General features: G+C 52.0%; 1 protein-coding gene across 2 annotated transcripts in view; it reads right to left on the reverse strand.

The window, feature by feature from the left end:
* Positions 1-24,037, reverse strand: part of TMEM51 (transmembrane protein 51) — a 45,625-nt gene extending 21,588 nt beyond the window's left edge. Inside the window, exon 1 of one of the 2 annotated variants that reach the window (XM_024749675.1) lies at positions 22,734-22,989. The gene's annotated coding sequence lies outside the window, so the exon portion shown is untranslated. Of the gene's footprint in view, positions 1-22,733; positions 22,990-24,018 lie in introns of those variants that run through there. The other variant, XM_024749676.1, reaches the window with a different exon arrangement.
* Between the last annotated feature and the right edge of the window lie 467 nt (positions 24,038-24,504).

The following is a 24,504-nucleotide window of genomic DNA, read 5'->3' on the forward strand; positions in this document are numbered from 1 at the left end:
AGGGGGAGGGGAGGGGAGGGGGTTGGGGGGATTCTTTGAAAGGAAAGGTGGATCTGGTGCTGGGCCTCACGCTCTCACTCTGCGGCGGTTGCCTCTCTGGTCAAACAGCCGGGCCTCTGCCATGCTGGCTGCTGTCGCAGGGACCTGCCCAGCGCACGGTTTGTATGTACGGACACAGTCACGGAGAGCCCTAGAGCGGGGTCGCTGGGACCCACACTGGCCACCCTGCATTCATCGCGGCGGTTGCCCGAGCACAAAGGGGACAAGCGAGCTGCGCCCTGGGGAGCGGCCATGCTCCAGGAGGGCCACCTCCTGCTTGGCCCAGGCTGACCTCACACCTCACCTGCATACTGGCCACAGAGGCTTCCTCCACGGCCTCCCTGCCTCCCGGCCTCCCGTCTCTCCACTGCTTTCAGGGGGCTCTTTCCCAAAGGCAACTGTGATCACACCACCGGCGTCAAGACCCCTCCATGGCTCCCCAGGGCCCTCAGGATAAAGCCCTGCTCACAGGCCCCTGGCACCTGCCTGCTGCCCCCCTGGAGCCTGCCGATTTCCACGCAGTTCCCACGCACACTCTCATGGCATCCTCCCCACGACCCAATGTCCGCAGATAACGTAACTGAGGCTGGGAGAAGGCTCCGTGACCTCTGCAGTCTCCCACTGGCGGAGTCGCCGTCCTCCTCACCAGGGCTGGAAACCCTGCTCGTCCGTGACTCCTGGCTCTCCCTCATCCAGGCCCGAGGCCCACCCACACGTCCTGCTCTTCCTCCTTTTCTGTTTCCACTGCTGCCGCTGCGGGGTGAGCCCTCCCACCTCCCTGTGCCCACCTGGCTTCCTGCCCCAGCCTCGCCTTCCTGTCCAATTCCCCCAGCGTGCTTTTGCCGTTCTGAGCTCCAGGAAATAGCCTTTTTCATTCTGTCTCTCGCCTGCTCAGAAGCTTCCAGGGGCGCCCCAGTGCCAAAGAGTCTAAGGCCGAACCCCTTAGCTCGGTGTTCAGGCTCTGCTCCAGCTGGGGGATCTGGGAAAACAGGTACAGAGGAGTCCCGGGGAGCCTTCCTAATGCACCCCTCCTCGCTAAGGTTCCCACCCCTCTCACTGGCCAGGCAGGAGGCCAAGTCCCTCGGGGGGCTGGGGAGAGGGCTGGCCCATGGAGACCACAGCTGGATTCCAGCTGTGCGCGCCCTCAGTGCTGCCAGAACTGATCTCCCAGACCTGCCGCTCCTCCCTTGGGGTCCTACAGAGGCGGGGCCTCATTCTTTCCACTTGGGGGGCTCCTTGAGGCCTCGTAAAGGACAGAAGCATGGTGACAGAAGGAGGGCCCCCGCATGGCAGCACTGCAAACCTGCATTGAAGGTTTGAAACCGGACCTCCCCAAAGCTGTGAAAATGATGCCAAATCCTGCCCTCGGTTCGGCCCGTGAAAACACATGAAACCAGTACTTCTCACACCTCGGAGTTCAGAGACCAGTAATAATCCCTCCTGCTGTTTTGAGAAGACTGCCATTGGGTTGCTACCTTTCTCTTCCACTTAGTAAGGGCATCAAAGCCAAACACACCCTGAACCGAAAGCATGCTGCCTTCTGCTACTGCCATCCTTCCAGAGCAGGAAGACCGACGTAACAGTAAAGATAGGAAGAGAGAACCTTGGAGTATAGGACACACTCTCAAAACGAAATCAATTCTGATTTCAGGGAAATTTAATACATTGTCTTTCGCCTTCTAATTTTGTTAAACTACGTCCCCTTTGTCCGCCACTGTAACCAGCCTCACATACGGACGCGTCCAAGAGAAAAAAAAAATCAGGAACATAAGCTGTCACTGTGCGTTACATTGGAGATCTGAAATTAAAATCCCAGTAATTTAAGAAGAGACTATTATAAAAGGATTTTTTCCATTTACAAAAAGCCTTGGGCCTCAGTTTTCCCAACTGTGAAATAAGAGGTTGGGTGGAACTTGGTTATCCCAATGTGTCCTCTGGCACTGAAATCCTGGATTCCTTGAGTTAGTCCCAGTTAGAGCGGCTGCCTGCCTCACAATGTGTGGTTTTGGAGAAAAGAAAGACTATCACACTTTATAGAGGAATAAGGTTTAAGGCCACTTGCCCACCCCCCCTCCCCTCCCCCTTCCTCCCTCCCGCTGGGTGTGACCTCCAGTGAGTGGGAACAGATGTGGCAAAACAATCAGATGCCCTCCTCCGTGTGCAGCTCAGCGCTCCCAGGTCCTGAGCATTTCCCTAGCACCCCTTCTGCGGTGAGACGGGATACAGGAAATCTGCGTACTGTATATGCACAGTGTACGGCCTGGACAGTTGGGCAGCAAATTGGTAACACTGGTTCTCTTTGGGTTGTAGGGCTGGGGTGAGAGGAGGGGGGTCTGCATGTCTGACTTTCTATGCCTCTACACCAGGGTTTCCCCACCTCGGCACCATCGACATGTTGGGCCCAATAATTCTTTGCTGGGGGGCTGTCCCGCACATCATAGGCTACTTAGCAGCATCTCTGGTCTCCACCCACTAGATGCCAATAGCATCTTGATCCCAGCTGGGATCTTGCCAAATGTCCCTTGGAGTGGGGATGGGGTGGCAGAACACCCTGGGCTGAGAACCACTGCTCTAGACTATTGGTTTAAAATATTTAAAAATGAAGCACATACAAGAATATTTATCAAGATTAGTACGGAAAAAAAGGATTATTAAGGATATCTATATACAACACCTCAGCAAGTGTTGTCAGTCTACCTGCCCACGGTTCTCCAGCCTACCTCCTGCCTCTTCCATTGCTGCCACTGTCACCTGTGCGATTGCATCGCCTCCTACCTGGCCTCCCTGCTGCCACCCTGGCCCCAGCAAGTCTTCTCCACACAGCAGCCAAAATGAGCTTCTGGAAGCATCCTTTAGTCATGTCACTCTCCTGCCTGCCTTCCTACTGCCTTTGAGAATAAAATCCAAACTCCCCACCTGCCTTCCAGGCCCTCTGCCACCTGGACCCTGGCTCCCTCTGTCTTCCGGTACTGGCCACTCAGTGTGGTCCATGGACCAGCAGCCTCGGTGGCCCAGGAGCTAGTTAGAAAAGCAGAACCCCAGATCCACCTGGACCTGCTGGTGCAGCACCTGCGTTTCCACAGGTGAGGCGTAGGTGCATCTCAAGTCTCTGAAGAGCTGCTCCAGTCTGCCCCTCCCCCCCACCCCATGCTCCAACCACTCTGCCCCTCATCACTGGCTCCCTCTCATCTGTCACTTAAATGTCACTATCACAGTTCCAAGCCAGACGTTTGCAAGCATTTCCCCACGTAATCCTACATCTTAGCTCCCTGTTGCTTTGGGACACAGCTATGACGGCAACCTGAATTCACCTTGTTTGTTTATGTTATGTTTTGTCTGCCTCCATCCCTCCTCCTCACATCCCACACCCCAGAGTGAGCTCCACGAGGGCAAGTACAGGGCAGACAGCACCAGGCACATAGAAGATGCTCTGCGAATATTTTTGGAATTAATAACAGCCACAAGTATTGTGCCCTTACTATGTGGCATTAACTTTTCTTTACATGGGTTATCTTGTTTATTTTTCATGAAACCTATGAGGTAAGATAGGTACTATTTATGATAATCCCCATTTTGCAGATGAGGAAATAGAGGCACATTATACACATGGTCTCATAGATGGTAACAGGCAGAGCAGGGGTTCCACCTGGAGTGGAGTGGGGAGCGATCTAGCCCCTGTAACTACACCTGCTACCACTGCACAATCCCGCCCTCTTATTCATAAATCAAACAGCACTCTACATGTACGAGGGGTGCTTGACATTGAGAAGAATTTCCTAGTGAATACTTCTATAAAATAAAGAATTCTGCTGTTGGGGAATCATAATCCCTTCATGTGCTTTTTGGGTAAGTTGCATCTTTGTATTCGGAATCTGTGTAAGCAAGGTCTGTCTATCCATATGTTCCCAACGACTGTTGCTATGAAACATTTTACTTCCAGACATGAGTCCAGAAACAAGCCCAACACGGAAGACCCAGGGGCCACTCAAGCTAGGAACAGTTGTTATTTCTGTGCCCTCTGTCGGCTGGCACACCTTCACCCCTCACCACCACCTGGTAAGTAACCGGTGTTTGGCCTCTCCCTCACTCCAAGAAGCATCAACCTCATTCCCTGGCACTAGGGGCTGTACCAGGTACCCCCAGCACCGCAGCCCCGGGACGCTTTGGGGGAGGCTTATGACCTTGTTCAACCTCCCTGAGAGTCAAGGCCATGTGGCCCCAGCATCACGTTGTCAGCACAATCACTTGAATATCCTAAGGACGGTGCCAGGCTGCCTTTAGGAGTTATCTTCCTTAATTTAATCCTCGGGACAAGCCTTTACATAGGGAACACAGGGTCTCAATTTTGCAAATGAAGAACCTGAAGCTCAGAGAGGTGCACTAATTAGCCCAAGGTCACACAGCCAGTCAGTGAGAGACCCAGAGCTTGAACAGTTCAACTCAGAGAGGGGCTGGCAAACCGATAATCCCGTTAGTTCTTGCTTGTTGAATCTGTACTGTGTACCAGGCACTGGACTAAGACCTTTACTGCCTCATCTCACAACAGCCTCATGAGGTGGGTGCCACAACTGTGCCCATTTCATAGACGAGCAAACCGAGGCTCAGAGAGGCAGACTGGCACCTCCTCAGGCCAAGAAGAGCACAGGGGTTGGACTCCAGAAGAGACACGCTGTGCTGTCTGGCCCCTCTGCTTTCAGCCTAGTGTGGTCACACATTTTTCATTTATAAACCAAACTTCACAGAGTCTCATGCAGGCAGCTGGATGTCATGGTTTGATGGCCTGCCTTTTATTTTTGTTTTCAACCCAAACAAAACAGAGCAGCTTGAGAAACCCACACTATGGTTCCCAAGATGCAGGCAAAAAAACAAAAAACAACAACAAAAAAAACCACCAACAAAAACATAAATCCAAAAAATCAACAAACAAAAGGGTTGTCTGTCCACCTTGAGCTCAGTCTTGTCAAGATGAGAGCCAGGGGCAAGAAGCCTGCCATCCATTTAGACGTGACAGGGACTGTCAGCCCCGAATCGCTTCCAACAGAGTAAACATGATGGTTAGGAAACACGGGACAAGGCGGGGAACAAGGCTTTGAGTTTTTAAAATGAGAGAATCCACCAGAGGGTTTAATCACAGAACTTCAGGTTCCCTGCACATGGTTCAAAAGGCTCTTTTCTCTGCCTGTTGCCCCAGGCCGCCCTGCAGACTGTCCTATCACTTCCTCGAAGGCATGAAGGACAACCTCCCATCCTCTCTAACCCACCCGGCTCAGTCACGAACCGAGATGTGTGCAACCTTGCAGTGATGGTAAATAAAGCTGACCAGGCTTATGGGCTTACTGTGTGCTGGATGCCATTCTGTGTGCCACATACATACCGACTCATTTCATCCTCACAACAGCCTTTTAAGGTCGGGATTAGCACCCCCATTTTACAGATGAGGAAACCGAGGTGGTTAAGCAGCTTGCCCAGGGTTCCACAGTTGGCAGAGCCAGGATGCGAACCCACTTTCAGAACCAGTACACACAGCCTTCCTGAAGAAGGGCACATCTCTTGTTCAACTAGTGATGGATTCTCATTCCAGTGCGTGGGGGTCTTCTGTAATGATCCCCATCCCACAGAGCTGACGGCAGTGTGGTGCAGTGAAAAGCCTCAGGAGTTAGGCAGACCCCAGTTTTGATTCCAGCTCCACACAGTCCTGGCTGTGTGACTTTGGACCAGGGACTTGATCTCTCTGAGCCTCAGTTTTTGCTCTGTAAAATGAGGATAAGAATAGCACCTATGCCCATAGAGTTATTATAAGCATTAAATTAGGTAATAGTAATTGTAACAGCCAACATTTGCTAAATGCTTCCCTTGCTCAAGGCACTGCGAAGAAGTATTATCATCTTCTTCGTTTCACAGATAAGGAGCACAGAGAGGTTAAGTCACTTGCACAAAGACACACAGCTAATTGTGGAGATGTGGGGCTTGAGCCTAGGCTGACTCTGAGCTGAGGTGCCTAAGAACATCCTCTTATAAAATTCAACGTATACACAAAACGGTATAACACAACAGCTCCTCAACACACAGCCAAAGTCATGATTTGCTGGAGGGCAGGGAGACAGAACCCAGAGAGGGCCTGTCTAGCTCTGCCTGATGCCCAGCGCCTGGCAGGCGTCCGCAGCCCTGTGCAGGAGTCCTGCCCTCTGTCCCCAGTACAGCAGACCCTGTGATGCCCGGCACATGGCCAGGATCAGCCCGGTAACTGAGGGTGCTTTGTGCATGGCTTAGAGCCGCTCTTGCCGGTTATCAGGAGTCAGTCCCGGGACCAGACTTTGACCCCAGTTAGGTTTATGCTTAAAAACAGACTAACAGCGAATGCTCAACATCTTCAAAGACTCAACTGTCCTGGCCAGAAGAGGCTTTAGCGATTAGAGTCTGGGGTGCCCACCCCAGGCTGAAGGTCGATGCTGTCTGTGGTACTTGCTGAAAATGCAGATGTCCCTGGGCCCCACCCAAGACTGCTGACTCTGAGTTGCCAGGGCTGGGGTAGAGGCATCTGGTCATTTACTTGTTTACTTAAAGTATAATTTATATCTAGTAGATTGCATAGATCTTCGTGTACAGTTTGATAAGTTTTAACAACATATATCCATGTAACCACTGCTGAGATCAAGATACGAGCCCCTCCCAGGAAGTTCCCTGTGTGCGCCTTCCTCCAATCATCCCCCACCCCAGGCAATCACAGATCTGCTTTTTGTCACTATAGGTTAGTTTTGCCTGTACTAGGAATTTATATAAATGGACCAATACAGCGTGTGTTCTGTCCGCCTTCTTTTGTTCATCCACGGTGTTGCCTGTGCCTGTAGTTCGTTTGCTTCCTTTCTCTTGCTCAGAAGTCCATCGTGTGGCTACACCACAGTTTGTTTATCCGGTCACCTTCTGGTGGACACCTGGGCTGCTTTCTCGTTTGGGCTGCTGGGTATAAGCTGCTCTGAATATACGTGTGAGAGTTTTGGTGGGTCGCTGTTGGCCTTTCTCTCCATAAATACCCAGCAGTGGAATTGCTGGGGCACAGGGAGAAGCATTTACTTTCACCCTCTCTCTGGGTGCTGCAGCCCAGTTGGGGTGGGATTCCCTAGTCTATCTAGGGGAGAAGCCCCCAGAGGTTACTGGACCTGCTCTGGGTCACAGAGGAATCCGTCCTCCTATCCAATGATCTTTGAGTCATTCCACATTTTGATTCACACGGAGCTTTGAAAGCTGAACCTGTGGAGTTCTGACCAATGACGTCAGCTGTTCACACCAGGCTGAAAAGCCGGTGGAGATAACACAAGGAGTATCCTGGCTGCCGAAGCTTTGACTAAGGTTCATGCCTCCTTCCCCAGCGTCTACAGATTGCATGTGATGAAAATGCATCATTCACAGCCCTTCCTCTAAACCCCACCGGGGACCCGCAGGGAGCCCCAATGCCAAGTTAGCAGAGGCAGTAAAGCAATGCGGGTAGAGTCAGTGGTGATTAAAATCCAGGTCTGCCTGGGTGGCCTTAGGCAAACCGCTTCCCCTTTCTGAGCCTTGCTCTCCTCATCTGTAAAATGGGGGCACCCGCAGTGCTAATCGTGGCACCGGAGTAAGGACTAAGCAACCGGAGGTGTATACAAGGAGGTGGCCATGGCTGCCTGAGGAGCAGGTGGGGGTCAGGGAGCGGAACTCGGGCCCCGCTATTACCTGAGAACCCCTGCATCCCCTACCTGACAGAGGTGGGGAGGGGGGCTTGCTAAATATGCAGATTGGAGGGCCCCCTTGTGGACTTACAGAAGCAGAGTCTGGGGTGGGGCCCAGGACCTGCTGCTGGCAAAGCTCCCTGAGTGATTCCGATGCTTACGGAAGCCTTAGAACCCTCATCCTGAGTGTGGACCAAGGCGGAGCCTGGGAAGTCAGCTGGGCATGAGGATGCAGAGATAGGCAGGGTGGAAGGACCCAGTGCGGGAGCTGAGGCTTGCAAGAGCTACAGCTAAGAGCTGGGCCAGGGAGGACCAGGGACTGATGTATTCCTCCACCAAGATGGCCTCTCAGCTCTGCCCCAGGGATTCTAGCCACACATGCCTCACGTGGCCTGTGGGTCAACCCAGAAGAGTCCTACCACCTTCGCAAGGGTTAAAAGTTCTGGCTCTGGAGCTAAGAGGTTCTAGGTTCGACTCCCAGCTTCACAGCTTCCTGGTTATGAACTTGAGCAAGTTACTTCAGCTGAGCTGTAAAAGGGGCATAATATAAAGTGTGTCTCTCTAATGGAGCTGCCAGAGGAAGCCATGAGCTCGAGCGGGTAGGGCACGTACCACCACGCCAGGCAGCCTTCAGCCGGTTGGTACTGATGCTGCACTAGGAGCTTATTTCGCTTCCACTTTAGGTTTGGAGGATGCAGCTGGTGACTGTGGACAACTGAGAAATACTCCCGGACGCACGGGGCCTGGGCACAGAGGACATGGCCCTCTCGTGCGCACGGCTGCTCCTTCCAGCTGCGTTCTCCCTCCTTTCAGTCTCGCTTGAATCCACCTTGTCCGTGATGCTCCTAATACACCCGTTTGCTTGGCTATCTACAGCTAAATGGTGGGGTCTCCTGAGAGCCAGGGAGGCCCAGCTCTGCCACCTAGGGAGGGAGGGGAGCAAGCGACTTCGCTGAGTCTCAGTTTCCTCATCTGTAAAGTGGGCGTCACAATAGAACGACCCTTAGTGCAATGTTGCGGAACTTAAGTAAAACAACCCAGAGAAGCCAGGTAACCCAGTGCCTGGCCCGTGGTAAGTGCTCAATAAATGTTACCACAGACGCTGTGGTCTGGTGTTGAGGAGCCTGTGTCACCCTCCCTCCTGCCAGAGACTAGAAGCTCCATGAGGACAGGGCCCATGTCACACAAAACTACCCCTGAACCGGCGTCCAGGGCCGCAGGATGTTCTCCAGCTGCCCTGACCAGGGAGGCAGCCACTCGCTGTCCTTCAGGATCCCTCCCCGGGAGGCGGAGAGTCCCCCGCAGTGAAGGGAGGCTCTTCTGGAGGTTGAGGGTGTGCCGTGGCTCTAGGTGGCCGATGGGAGCAGCCACGCTGGGGGAGGTAGGATTCACGACGCCCAGGTGGGTTGAGGGGAACCAGGAAGGACCCCGTGTGCATCCCATCCGAGGCCCTGGACCCAGGAGAGGAGGCCGGGGTCGTGCGGGGTGAGGGTTACTGTAAGACAAGTATTTTAGCGCCCGGTGTGGGGCACGGGGACCTGGGGAGGGGCTGGGGACACCTCCTCCCAACCCGTCAAGGCCAACATTCTCATCCACGCGGGACAGAGACCCAGGAAAGGGGGGCCCCAGAGAGACTTGGCCCAAGGTCCCTGACAGCAAGGGGCCGACCCAGGATTCAAACCCGTGTCTCTAAGGCTCTAACACCGCGTTCTTACGTTTGCCTCTTAGCAGGGTGCAAATCTTAAACGAACCCTCTGCCAAATCCAAAACGAATGAACCCCTTACAGAAGGTCCCAGGGAGACCACTTCCAGCCCCATCACCAAAGAACCACACTCACAGGCCCTCTCTCCAGTCTCTGACCAACGGCCTTTGCAATCCAGCTGTTTCCACAGAAAAGCTGCTTTTGCTGGTCCGTGTCCTTCGTCATACGTCACAGACATCCTCCTTTGTCCACATCATTCCAACATCATCCTTCCCCGCCCCCGCTCCTCCAGACTTCCTAATTACAGTGTGAGAGGCCACCATTCTCCCGGTGACCTGGGATTGAAATCTCAGTGTGCTTGAGCATTCCTTCTCCTCCCTACTCCATCCCCAACCCAGACACACCCCCAGGTCTTAAACTGGCAGCCTAAGGGCTGTATCTGGCCCACGGACACGACTTATTTAGTCCGTGAAGTGTTATTTATTTTATATGCTATAGAGTAGCTGCCAACACTGAGAACATGGTGATCTCATACACAAACTTGAAAACCTGGTAGCCCTGGCCCCAGTTCTCACAGGTACCAGGAAGCCAGTGCTGTGTCACAGCTGTCTCCTACGGAAGGGGCCTGCCTTCCACTCTGCCACAGTCCCCACCACTCCCTGCTGCCTCATGTCTGGCCAGACTCTCTCCTTAACACTCGCTGCCGCATCCTTTTAGACATGCGCATTTGCAGCCCCTGCTCACTTCCACATTCCCTTGGTCCCCAAACTTGTTTCTTCTTCCTTCTCAAAGTCTTTCTTTGCAGTGATTCTTCCCGCCCTAACCATCTCCCTCCTATTCCTCAGGCCTGGTTGATCGCGAGAATTACTAAAACCTGCTTCTCTAAGGCTTTCTCAGCCTGTAAGTGCAGCCACGCCAACCCTCCAGCCACTGTGTCTGTCAGAAAGTCAAAGGAGTCCCTCAGAGCCTACAGGACAAAGTCCCATTTCCTGGGAGGTGTGGTCTCCCCCCTCCACCCCGCTCAACCTTACTTCCCATGTTCCTTGAGTGACCACTGTGTGCAGGGCCCTGTACCAGGCACCAACGATTCCAGCATGGATAAAAACGTGCTCTCTCCCAGGAGGAAGATGGGTGCAACATCAGGGACACGTCCAAGGGAGGGAAATGGTCCTGAGGTCACGTAGGTCTGCCTCCCCGTCTCCGCACACTGTGAGTCTCTCTGCCTCGGCCTTCTCCCCTCCCCCAGCTAACCAGGAAGGCTGCGCATCCTGGTTGGTTCCACATCCAACTGATTCCCCTTCCCCCACAGCCAGCAGGAAGCAGCTCTCCTTTGAGCTGTCAATGCAGGTCCTCTGTCTTAGCCAACTGCCACCAGCAGCTCTCGGATGTCTTGAGGGACTCTTTTTCCTTCCCACTTTCTCTCTTTAACTGAATTTAAAGTTAAGCAGGCAGGGGACTGCCCTCGTGGTCCAGTGGTAAAGAATCCGCCTTACAATGCAGGGGATGCAGGTTCAATCCCAGAATATTCCTCAGCCACATCAGTTTAGATGAACACTGATGATGTGCAGAATTGTTCATTATGTATCAAAAATTTCAAAGGTCACAAAAGCATACTGCAGTAAGATCTCATTTTTGTAAAAAATAAAAAAGAGAGGCTGCATGTCGCGAACTACAGAGCCCACACGCCACAACTACAGAAGAGAAACCCGGCATGCTACAACTAGAGAGAAGCCCACACACGGCAACGAAAGGTCCCACGTGCCGCAACTAAGACCTGACGCAGCCAAATAATAAATAAATCTTAAAAAACAAAAAAAGGAGTTAAGCAGGCAGGACTTAATACCTGTGTCCTTCTGATCGCCACCTCGGGGCATTTTTACATTTCTCTGGGACTCCTCAAACCCTGAGCACGGAACTATGCCCGTCATAAAGTCTCAACAAATCTCTGCTGACGTCATTCATTCATTCACTCAACAAACGCTCACTGACCAACTACTGGGGGTCCGGCATGATGAACACAGGCATGAAAAGACAAAGCCTGTTCTCATGAAGCTTCTCTTCTACTGAAAGAGACAAACACATGGAGGGATGGATTAACAAGAGATGTTCCGAAAAGGAAACAGAATAGGAGAGAGTAAAGGGGGAAGATGGTCTTTTGGACAAGGTGGTCAAGGAAGGTCTCTCAGAGACAGGGACGTTTCAGCTGAGACCCACAAGGCGGCAGCATGGCGGGATGAGGAGGTAGGGGGAGTCGCCAGCAGCCCTGAATGGCGGTGGGAAAAGGCAAAATATTACTCAAGGAGATATGACAAATGGTTTCTACTGGGTGTTCAACACAGGTCATTAACGTTCCACATTGGAGAGGAGGGTGTTGTTAATATTTTATTAGGTCCCTATACAGCTGTGGTCCTGGAAGTAGGAGCTGGGAAAAGCCTTACGGAAGTCCAGGAGTGCATACTCAATAAGTGGACTCTGAGCTGGGCTAGGTGTGATAAAGATGTATAAATGCTAGAACAATGCGGGGGTGGGCAGAAGTAAAGGACATACCATGGAGGCTAGACCGTCTCCTACGGCCCCCACCTTTGGCTGCCCCCAGAGTCAAAGAGAATAGTTCTGCATTTATTAGGTCAGATTATGTGGAACTGTCTTTTCTGTGGGTCACCTGTAAAGCGGGGGCCAGAGCTCATTACTTCCTAGGCTGTGCTGAGGATTGCCTGAGGCTATGTGTGTAAAACTCCTGGCTCCGTGCGGGGCACACAGTAGGTGCTCAATAAGAGTCCATTCTCTTTCCCACTCCCTGCCTTGGATCATCAGCATGAAACTTTCTAAGTTTGGCTCCTTCATATAAAGATAAATATACACTCACCATACATACCCAGCCATCCCACTCCTAGGTATTTGCCCAAGAAAAATGAAAAACTCACGTTCATCCTGAAATCCGCATGCGAAATGTCTACAGCAGCTTTAGTCATAATCACCCCAAACCAGAAACAACCTAAATAACCTTCAACAGGTGAAGGAATAAATAAATTGTGGTACATCCACACAACGGAACAAATGCAACATGGAGGAGTCTCGTGTGCGTTACGCTGAGTAAAAGAAGCCAGACTCAAAAGGCTTCATACTGTACGATTCCAATCCCATGACGTCCTGGAAAAAAGGCAAAGCTACAAGGACAGCAAACACGATTGGTTGCTAAGGGCCAGGGGTGGCAGAGGGGTTGACTACAAAGGGTCAGCATGAGGGAATGTGGGGGGGTGGTTAATGAAATTTTTCTACATCTTCCTCATGGTGGAGGTTACGCAATTGTTTTGTGTTTGCCAAAACTCACAGAACTGTACATGAAAAAGGGTACATTTTACTGTTTGTAAAGCACACACACGTTTCAAGTTTTATATATACACACATATATATATGTGGGCATCATAACACTGGGAGGTCGTATCTTAGCTCAGGTGCTACAACAAGATGCTGTAGACTGGGGAGGGGGGTGCTTAAACAACAGACATTTATTTCCTATAGTTATGGAGGCGGGAAGTCCAAGAACAAGGTGTCGGCAGATTTGGTGTCCGGTGAGGCCTCACTTCCTGGCTTGTAGATGACAGCCTTCATGTTGCCTTCTTATGGCCTTTCCTTGGTGATCTCTCTCTCTCTTCCTCTTCATGTAAGGGCACTAGTCCCATGAGGATAGTCTCACTCTCACGACCTAACCATCTCCCAAAGACTCTGCTTCCTATTACCGTCACGTCGGGGGTTAGGGCTTCAACATATGAATTTGGGGGGGACACAAACATTCAGCCTATCACAGACAGATCAGTGAGCTGCTGTGGCTCCCGCGTTGCTCCTATCTCAGCTTCCTAGGGGTAGGAACGGAGACCCACATGCTCAAAGTTAAAAATGAGAAAAGATTCACCTGGAATAGAGGCTAATAATTGCAAAGCCCTCTACAGCTCACAAAGCACCTTACCTAGTAGTAACCCTAAGGGGATCCACAAAAACCCTTTGAGATTTTTAACAGTGAAACATTTTCTCTTGTTATAAAAATACTGCCTGTTTATTAAACAAAAATTAATAAATCTAGATTAGCAGAAAGAAAATTAAAATCATCCATGACCCCACCGTCCATAACTACTGATAATATCTATGATGGTGTTCAGACTTTGAGTGTTTTGTACACAAACACACTTTTTTATTTTTTACAAAAATGAGATCTTACTGCAGTATGCTTTTGTGACCTTTGAAATTTTTGATACATAATGAACAATTCTGCACATCATCAGTGTTCATCTAAACTGATGTGGCTGAGGAATATTCCGGTACACGGAGGACCCATCATTTATACAACCAATCCTCTACTGCCAGACACACAGTTGGTTTCTCACTTTATTGCTATTATAAAAAAAAAAACAACTGTTGAAACTAACTCCTTATACAATCATGTTTCCTCTGCATAAATTCCTAGTATTGAAACTGCTACCTTTCTTAAAGCTTTGACATGCATTTTCAGAATGTCCTCCAATTTACAATCCCTCCCTGAGCTTGTGAAATCACCATCTCCCCATGTCAGCATTCCTTTTTTCAAAAAATAAATTTATTTATTTTTGGCTGCGTTGGGTCTTTGTTGCTGCACAGGGGCTTTCTCTAGCTGTGGCGAGCGGGGCTGCCCTTCATTACGGTGTGCAGCCTTCTCATTCCCTTGTCGCGGAGCACAGGCTCTAGGCACGCGGGCTCAGTAGTTGTGGCTCGCAGGCTCTAGAGCACAGGCTCAGTAGTCGTGGCACACAGGCTTAGTTGCTCTGCGGCAACCTTTTTTCAGCTTAAAATTTTTTAACTTTTCAAAACATTTAAAATTTTATATGTGAAAGATGGCATTGTTTTAATTAGCAGTTTCTTTAATATGATGAGGTTGAATGTTGTTGGGTTTTTTTCCTATATGCTTATGGGTCAATGCCATTTGTTCTCTTTTTTTCTTTACAATATTGTGTTAGCTTATACTGTACAGCAAAGTGAATCAGCTACACGTATACATATATCCCCTCTTTTTTGGATTCCCTTCTCATTTAGGTCACCACAGAGCACTGAGTAGAGTTCCCTGTGCTATACAGTAGGTTCTCATTAGTTATCTATTTTATATATAGTATCAATAGTGTATATGTGTCAATCCCAATCTCCCAATTCATCCCACCTTCCCCCTTCCCCCTTGGTATAGATACATTTGTTCTCTACGTCTGTGTCTCTATTTCTGCTTTGTAAATAAGATCGCCTATACCAATTTTTTCAGACTCCACATATATGTGTTAATATACGATATTTGTTCTTCTCTTTCTGACTTCCTTCACTCTGTATGACAGTCTCTAAGTCCATCCATGTCTCTACAAATGACCCAATTTTGTTCCTTTTTATGGCTGAGTAATATTCCGTTGTATATATGTACCACATCTTCTTTATCTGTTCCTTCATCCCAGTTCTTAACTAGGGCATTTAGCCTTTCCTCACTGACTAGAAGAGATCCTGTATGTGTCCAGAAAACAGCCCCTTGTCTGGATGTGTTGCAAATATTGCTCCAGTTTAATATTTACTCTATGAAAATTTTTTTAACTTTAGAAGCCCAATCTGTCAGTCACTTTCAAGAATTTATTTTATAATTTGACCTTTTACTACCATGCTTTAAAAGCCTCTTACAAAAAGGGGCTTGAGTAACTTTATAGTGGAGAACTCTTGCAGACATGACTTTGACCAAAGGATCAAGGTTAACACCCCCAATAAGTCATGCTGATGTCGTGGAAATCTTGACATAACGCTACGAGAACACTTCACCTCTGCAGTATTCTTTCCCCAAACCTCAAACCTCAGTCTAATCATGAGAAGACACCAGACAAACCCGAAGTGGGGGACATCCTACAAAACACTGACCAGTACTCGTCAAAGCTCTCGAGGTCACGGAATTCAAGGAAAGACTGAGAAACGGTCACAGATCAGTAGAGATGAGGGGATGGAGAACTAAACGCAAGGTGGTGTCTTGGACCAGATCCTGGAACAGAAACATGACAGTGGGAACGCTGGTGAGATCCCAGTAAAGTCTGTCGTTTAGCCAGCAGCAATGTGAATTTCTTAGTTTTGATACGTACACTAGGGTCATGCACAATGCCCTTCACCTCTCCAAGTTTTGCTTTTGGTTTTGGTTTTCTAGACAGAAAAGTCATCAAAGTTTGTGGCTATGGGTGGGGAAGGAAAGTGAGGTGGGAAGCGGTTCCTGGTTCCTTCTGACCAAAGCACCGGGGTGCGGAGAGGGATCGGGGCAGCCGGAATGGGTCTAGAAAGGTAAACTGAGTCTAAACTCTAAAGAGTCCAGTCTTCAGAGCTTTGAAAGCGAAGGGGCTTAGCCCAGACTTGACCCTGCAGGCAGTGGGGAAGCGGCAAAGATTTCAGTTCAGTGCCTGATATGGTTATTGGTTTAGTTCCCTTGTTTGTTTCCTAATGTACGGACCCCTCCCCCAACCCAGTACGGTGTAAGCTCCAGGAAAGCAGGGACTGAGTCTCCCTTATGGAACATTTCCCCCCAAAACCCTGGACACCTGGCCTGTAGAGTGAACTCAGCGAATACTGGTTGAATGAAAGAAATCAAGTAAATGGTTTTTCCCACCCCTGCCCTTCACATCTAGTATCAGCCCGTGTGAATTAAGCTCTCTTATGCTGCTGGGCCTTTGCACAGGCTGTACCTCTGCCAGGCACAGCTGCTGACCTTCTGCTCCCCCTTCGGATTTCAGCTGAGACTCTGCCCTTTCTGAAAATCCTTCCTTCACTCTCCAAGTCTGGGTTAAACCAACTCCTCCAGGCTCCTGGGTTTCCTTGCCACTGGTCAGCTGTATTGTAGCGGTGGCTCCCGGGACCACTGGCCCATCTAGGGGGCGCAGCTGGCCTCTCAGGTCCCCACCAGCTCGTGACCAGCACACAATGCTAGCAGCACATTCGTTTAAAATGGCAGCTCTTGGCAGCCAAAGACAACTTCCTCCCCACTCCCCATGGTCTAATTTGCATCTGTCAGTGTTTGAAAACAATTACCCAAAGGCAACTCCAATATATAATCCCTACCCACCACACTGCAGCTAATGAAGCTGTAATATATGGAGTCTGAAAGTGTGAGTGTTTTGTTTTTTATCATATTCCCCCCATGCCCAAGTTTCAGGAAACCATGTCCACATCCTAACCAACACAAGCCCGGCCAGTCGGGGTGGGGAAAATGTGGAACAAGGGTAACGAAATTCTGTCTCTCCTTTTCTCTCCCAGACCAGCTGTGAAGAGGAACAACTGGCAAAGACAAAAAATTCACCAAGCATTAGAGCCACGTGGTTCTACATCTTGAATAGAAAAAATAGCAGAACCTCCTGGAGGCATCCAGAATTATACATCATATGAGACCACGATCTTAAAAAAGGACCTCTCTCACTGGTGAATTCTCATCCTGGTTCCGCCAAGATTTGCTGGGTGACCTTGGGCCCATCGCCTGTAGGATGTTTCCATTAGGGAAGCTCTGGGGACATTAAACAGGCTTAACCAACCCTGTGATGTGTTTTAAATGCTGGCATTGAACAAATGACTGTTTTGTGCATCGTGCAGTTTAAGCTGGACCACTGGCACGACAGTTACAGTCATGACGATAAACATGAATTCCTAGCGCACATACCAGTGTGGCCCAGAGGAGAAGTAGGCTGCAGGGCCGACGTGTGTCTCCAGCCAGGAGCTCTGTCTCATACTGACGTTAGTGCCTCATCTGAAGACCCTCATCAGTGTGAGGCCTGAGAGCCCTCACCTGCCCCGCACAGGCCTCAGACTCTTTTCTGGCCTCAGTTTCTCCTAAGAATCGAGGTGGCTAGACCAGCAGCTGTTTCGTTTTCTTTTTAAAGTCGCAGAATCTCTTTAAAGGGATCCTTCGCACCATGACATCTTTAATATTTGTAAGCAGAGTTTCTGCCCAGCTGGCCCTGGTTCCCACCACTCAGCCCTGTCCCCACAAAACCCTGAGTTGCTTCTGGGACCCGTCCAAGGAATCCCAAGTTTCCCAGGATCACCATAGAAAAACCAGTGAGGGACTTCCCTGGCGGTCCAGTGGTTAAGACTTCGCCTTCCAATGCAGGGGGTGCAGGTTTGATCCCTGGTCAGGGAGCTAAGATCCCACATGCCTTGCAGCCAAAAAACCAAAACATAAAACAAAAGCAATATTGTAACAAATTCAGTAAAGACTGTAAAAATGGTCCACATCAAAAAAGAGAAAAATCTTAAAAAAAAAACAAACAAGAAAAAAACCCCAGTGAACCGGAGCCGGGTCTTTAGTTGTGACACTTGGGATCGTTGCTGCAGCATGTGGGATCTAGTTCCCTGACCAGGGATCGAACCTGGGCCCCCTGCATTGGGAATGTGGAGACTTAACCACTGGAGCACCAGGGAAGTCCCCAAGATCACGTCTAGTATTGACAATTTACATGGCATTAGCAAGGCTTCAATCCTGTTAGAGGATGAGAGACACCAGGAAATCCTGTCCCCAGGGTGGGGTGACCGACCTTATCACCCGAGTCGGTAACAAATTCTCTGCACGTCTTTGCCATCTTTGCCTCTCCAAGAGGTAGGGCTTGGAGACAAGCAACCCAAATTCTGATTTTTCGAGGGACCTGCACTTGCCACCCCAGTGCCTAGTCCTGGGGAGATTTGGGGAAAGGGGTGATAAAAACAGGGTGGAAGCACCTGGCTAGGTTAAAACCAACGCAGCAAAAGATCAGAAGAAACGAAGCTCTCTCCCTCCCTCCTAGAATCTTGGGATCACACCCACTCCACCCCTGATGGCTGATGTCCTCCATTTCTAAGAAGCCCACTGAGAATCAATGTTTGCATTAGATTTGGTAAACACAGCCCTTTCCCCAACAGCCATGGTGACGGTGACCCGAGAAGTGGCCCCCTGAAGTCCCACAGTGGTAATCTGCATAGCGTTACAGAATTTGGGCTACTGGAGCGTTCTGATTTTGGCCACAAAATTCTGGCCTCCTAAGTACCTTCCAGCCATCACATGGTAGAAGCACGTGAGACTGGCAGGTTAGAACCGGTGTGAAAAAACCGTCACGTGGGGAAAGTACACGTCATGATGATGAACTGGAAGACCAGGATATGAAATAGCAGAGCAGGCAAGCCAGCAAACAAAAAAAGTCTGAATAAGACACCACCGTGGTGACAGTGTTTGTCAGCATATCGTGAAGTTTTCCTTCTGAGTTTTCTACAATCAGCATGTACTTCCTTTGTAACCTGGGGGAGGAAATAACTTCAAAAGCCTGTCTATCCAGGGGTACATGATAAAGTAGGGTTCAGGGAGCAGCAAGTAAGTTAAATCACTAGTTTAGTCCCTGGTGTGAAAGTCAGTTTGAAGAGATAGGTCCTGAAAATGTCAAGATACATATACTCCTTGCCTTCCGGGGGCCCCAGCGTTTACTCCTACTGGACGTGTGACTGTGGGTACCCCCCAAATTCCTGGCAGTGTGGAGTATAGGGAGAAAGGGGCCCTTGCAGGAGGAGTGTGCTCTGTTTTGTTTTTTCTTCAAGAACCATCCTCAAAATCATTCAAGACAGAATCGGGAATCTTGGGTTCTAGCCCTGGCTCTGATCTCAGGCCCGTCCTCTCCCTTCCCCCTTCCCTAGGCCTCAATCTCCCAATTTGTAAAACAAATGGAGTGGCCTTTCGGATGGCTAAGGTCCCTTCTGGCTCCAATATTCTAAGAGCTAAAGGAACCAGCACTCAGGTTGAAGGGCTGCTATGTCTGAGACATCTAGGGCAAGAGAGAATAAGGAGACTTTCAGCGGCCCAGCCCGAGTGAGCGACACAGACTGGAAGGCGGGGGCCAGCCCGGCGTCTTGACACGGGGCTTGGGGCAGAGGCGGGGGCCAGCCCAGCGTCTTGACACGGGGCTTGGGGCAGGGGCGAGGGCCAGCCCAGCGTCTTGACACGGGGCTTGGGGCAGAGGCGAGGGCCAGTCCAGCATCTTGACACAGGGCTTGGGGCAGGGGCTTGGGGCAGAGGCGAGGGCCAGTCCAGCATCTTGACACAGGGCTTGGGGCAGAGGCGGGGGAGGAGCAATGATGAGCCTGAGGCACTTGGCAGAGATCCCCAGAGCACGACCTCAGGCCAGCGACTCGTCTCGGGGCTGTCCAGGAAGGGTAGGGCAGTGTGGCCTGGAGCAGGCAAAGCCTAACAAGTGACCTGTTTCTCCACGGAGCTAGAGCTCCCAGCACGGTGGCTGGTGCACCAAAGGCTCAATCCAGAAGGAAGGAGGAAAAAAAACATCACCAGGCTAAACGGGGCCACCTGTCCAAACTGGGGAGGAGCAAGACAGACGTTGAGAAAACCTCCCACCCTGGACTAACCTGGGGCCCTTAACAAGTCTCTGACTTGAACGTGGCCAGTCTCCTGGGATAATGCAGAGGAACCTAGATCCGGTTCTGCTGCTGACTTGCTGTGGGCCTTTGGGTGAGTTCCTTCCCCTCTCTGAGTTTTGTTTGTCAAATGAGAGGACATTCTAGCGTCCTCCTGTGGCAGGTGAAAGGCCGTGCATGGTCCACCTCCAAGTAAAGGAGACTTATAACCAGGAGAAGGATGCTCTTACGACTGTCAATTGCAAAAAACAAAACAAAACAAACAAACAAATAAAAAACTCCTCTAAACTTCAGAGCAGACACAACAAAAGGGAAAGCAAAAGCCAGCAGCCAGAAGCAGACCCTTCACCACGTCCCCAGTCAGAAGGCATCTGAGATTAGGGAACTTTCCTGGCCCTTAGGGAGAAAACTCTCCTCAGTCCCTCGAATGAGAAGCCCAGAGCCAAAGGTCCTGGAGCTCTGGTCTCCTCCAGCCCAAGAGCTCTGAGGGCTTTACTGCCAGCCCTGCAGAGGGAGGAAAGAACGTGTACCAGAACCGTGACCCAGGAAAACAGGAGCCCTCCCAAAGGGACAGGCTGCCCACTGCAAATGCCAACAGGAGATGGGCTGCTGACTCTGTCTCCAGCATTGCCACTCCTCGCATAGACGCAGACGCTCCTGGGGCTCGGGACTTCTCAAACCAGAGAGCTGGAAAGCCTCAGCTGGAGGGGCTTGGGCCCTGCTCTGGTAGAGGACAGGCTGGCAGTCTGAGCCTCACACTGAATGCACAGATCTCCTCCTCGACCGGTGGTCACATGCTAAGACCACCTCTGCCTCCTGTGCGGGGCAACAAGTCAGCTTCTTCATTCCTGATGCCTCCACCAGCCTGCGGGCCAGCCTCCTCTCCCCTAGCAACCTTCTCCAAACTTCCATGCAGCCAGATTTATCTTCCTAGCACAGCAACAGGATCAAATAACTCTCCTGCTTTAAGAGCCTGAATGGAATTTGTGTCTTTCTTGTCCAGCGATGTATACTGAACACCTAGAACAGTGCCTGGCCCATAGAAGGCATACAGTCAACATCTGTGGATCGGTTCTAAGACGTCCACTGAATAAAGTCCCACCTGTGATGACCTCGCCCTACCTCTCCAGTCCAGTTCACTCCAGACCCTCCAATCCCTTTACTTCCCTGCATCCTCCCACAAACCCACCTGCCACTACCTGAGCGCCTCCCTCGGTCCAGCACACCTCGTGTACCTTCATACCTCCATGCCTTTGCCTGTGCTGTTCCATCTGCCCAGACATCCTTCCTACCCTGTCCCCTTGAGAGACTCCACTTCACTGTTTAATTTACTAACGTTCTTTTCTTAGCAGGACCTGCTGGTACGCCTCACCCTGAATTACTTTCTTTCTTCTGTTATTCCCTAAACCTGTACCATAGTTTCCTACAGAGTACTTGCTGTGTGCGAGGCATAAATGTCCCCCCTCACCCTAGGTTATCATTCCCACTGTACAGATGAAGAAACTGAGGCTCAGATAGGCAAAGTGACACTGTGGGTCACACAGCCAGGGAATGGTGGGGTCTGACTATATTGCCACCTCTTTACGACACTTGCCATTTACTACTCACTAGGCTGGGAACTCTCTGAGGTCCCTTGGCCCTGTATCCCCAGGGGGCCGGCCTGGGCCTCTGTGATACTCAAGAGGCCCTAATCATTGAACCACTGGCAGCTCAGGACATTGTGAGGAACAGATGCTCAGCCAGTCTCCTCCCCTTTCTCCCTCTTCTGCCTTTTCTCCCAATCTGGGAGATAGCTCTGGCAAGCTGGGGAGGGACACATTTGGAGGGAAAGGGGCCCCCTCCCAATTCCATTTGGCCCTATCAACTTAGATCAAGATCCCTGTGTGGCGTCTCCAAAGTGTAAAAGCCAGTCACAGGTCCCAGAGCCGACCCTTCACTAGGAAGGCCATCCTCGAAGTGACCCCCCTCAAAACGAAAGTCAGCCTTAGAGGGCAATCCCTCTCCTGCCTCCCGCCAGGCTGGTTCCAGCCCCACCCACCCCGCTCCAGCTACACCTGGGTTCCCAGCTCCTGGACCACCGGCAGAGTTAGCAAGGACCCGTCGCAGCTTCTCGGGAAACCGTAGGGACTTCCAGGTTTCCTGCACCCTCGTCCTTTGGCTAGGAAAGACTTCGTTCTGAAAGTGCCCATCCCTCTTAATCAGACTTGGCATTCCGGGCCACAGGGCTCCCTTCAGGGCGCAGACTAGATATTTGATTTGGACCTGAGTAGTATTGATACTTGCTCTGCGGCAGGCACTAATGCCCCACCTCGCCCTGGGAGGTTATCACTCCCATTCTACTAGGTGGAGAAACCTGAGTTACACCCCATTGCTCACACTCATTTCTCACCCTTTGCCTCTAGTACCTAACACACACACACACACACACACACGAATCTATATCCCTTAAAAGTCTCCCTTTCCAAAAAGGAGTAAGGGATGGGGGAAAGGGCTCTTTCGGGCAGCGCCGGGTGGTTTCCTGGGACCTACTGAGAAGTTCTGCTCTAAGCACCGAGGGAAGGTGCCTCTTTGGCCAAGGATTCGAAATCCGCCAGGCGGATGGCACCTGTCCCCGCCAACAGGGGGCCCGGAGGCCGGCTGCCTTCCCCCAGGCGAAGCCAGCTGTCCTCAGCGCAGTGCCCGGGAGCCGGGTGGTCCCTCACTGGCCCGGCGCGGCTCCAGAGGATGCGAGTACACAGTCCTCCCGCCGAAGACCCCGGGCAGGAAGCTCTCAGACGAACGGACAGACAGACCCAGATAGCCGTCGACTCCCTCCGGGGCCCTGTGGGGAACAATCCCTCCGCGGGGCGCGGCGGGGCGGAAGGCGCAGACTCACCGGGGCGGCGGCGGGTCCAGCTCGGTCTCGGTCGGGCGGCCGGGGGCTGGGGGCCACACGACCCCGGCCCCCACAGGCTGCCTCCTTCGGGTGTCGCGATCCCGGGGCTGGGGGCTCCAGGGAATCTCGGTCGAGGGAGCGCGGGGTCGGTGAGCGCGCAGCCCGCTCTCGGACCGGGATGGGGACGCAGGAAGCGCGGCCGCTGGGCGCCGGCGTGCCGGAGGGAGGGACCGCGAGAGACGGAGGGCGGTGCCGGCCCAGAGCGGCCTCCGGCCCCGAGAGGCACCGCCCACCAGTCGACCCTCTACGCCAAGCCCGGCCGTCCGCTCCACCCACAGGCCCGGGGCGCCGAGCCCCAGCTGCAGAGGGCGGACACTCACTCCGTCCGGTCGGCTGGGGGAGGAGTGCGGGCCGGGAGCGCTGGGCCGCATGAAGTTGGCTAAACCGGGGTGGGGGGCGGGGGGGGGGGGGGGGCCAGGGCCCTGACTCCTTCCATCCCCGCGCGGGACCGAGAATTGGATGTATGCGGGTAGGGTGGGGAGAGGCGTCTCGGCCCGGAGTCCGGGTTTTAAGGGTTAAGTAAGAGCAGAGATTCCCCACCAGGCCCGGTGGGTCAGCTCACCGGGCCCGCCTGCCGCGCCTTTACCTGGTGAGACGCTCACCTGGCCAGCCGGTGCACCGGCCTCCCCACTCCCCCGCCTCTTCCTGGGGAGGCTGCCGCCTCCCTCTTCACCCTCCAGCAGGTTCAGGGTGCTGAGCCCCGCCTGCACCGCCCAGGGCTGGGGCCCTGCGAGGTAACTGATGGGCGGAGGTAAGAAAGGAGGAAGCGAGTTTTTGAAAAGCGAGTCTGTTCAGGCCCTCGACTCGGCTCCCCACCCGCTCCCGGGTTCCCTGGGCGCCCTCCGGGTCTCACACCTGGGCCTTGGTCGGGGTGGAGCCCATTCCAGGTGCCTGCGCCCGCGCCCGGGATGGGGCCGCCCCGGCTCGTGTGCCTCCCCAGCTGGAGGCCCGTTCCCAGCTTTGCGGAGGACTTGCCCAAGGAAGCACCGGTTGGTGTCCTGCCGACCAGGTGGCAGGGAGGCGGTCCGCCTCTGCTTAGAGCCCCAGAGCTGCTGCCCAAGGCCAGGCTCTGGGGAGGGTGAACCACAGCTTGGGAGGGCGCCTCTAACCTGCGACCCTGCGTGGGGCCGCTGCCTGGAGGTTTGCTCTGGAACTGCGCTGCTGGGACCCAGCCCGATTCTAAATACAGAGGGAGAAGGTTGCCCCTCTCCTCTCTCAACCTTACATTGTTCTGAATTCCAAGACCGGTCAGGCCAGGGTCCCTTTCTCCAGTGTGTGTCCAGCCCTTTGAAGTTCAAGTCCTGAGAAAAGCTGATAGGCAGCTGGCCGGGTGTCAGAGAATCTAGCTGAGGACAGAAGGCGCCTCCTACGGGGAATCTGCCCTGTCCAGGGTGGAAAATAGACACCCTGCTGGTAATTGCAATCAAACTCACTTACAAACTGCTGACTTCACGGGTACACGTGGTCCCCGTGTGTGTATACCTACAGAGTGGTCACACCTGGGTATTTTTTCCCGTTGTTGCTTCTTAATGGCAACAGTTCAGCAGGACCCTCGTGTCTATAAAGAAGCCAATTTGGGGCTGTCCTGTGATTTGGGGGTGGGAAAGGCATTTAGAGAAACAGAGTAATGAGTCTCCGTAAGTATATCAATAACTGGTATTCCTCACATCCTTACTGTGGATCAAGCACCAGGTTACCACCTGCTTCCCTT

The sequence above is a fragment of the Neophocaena asiaeorientalis genome, unplaced genomic scaffold (assembly GCF_003031525.2).
Source record: "Neophocaena asiaeorientalis asiaeorientalis breed wild unplaced genomic scaffold, Neophocaena_asiaeorientalis_V1.1 scaffold275, whole genome shotgun sequence".
NCBI lineage: Eukaryota > Metazoa > Chordata > Mammalia > Artiodactyla > Phocoenidae > Neophocaena > Neophocaena asiaeorientalis.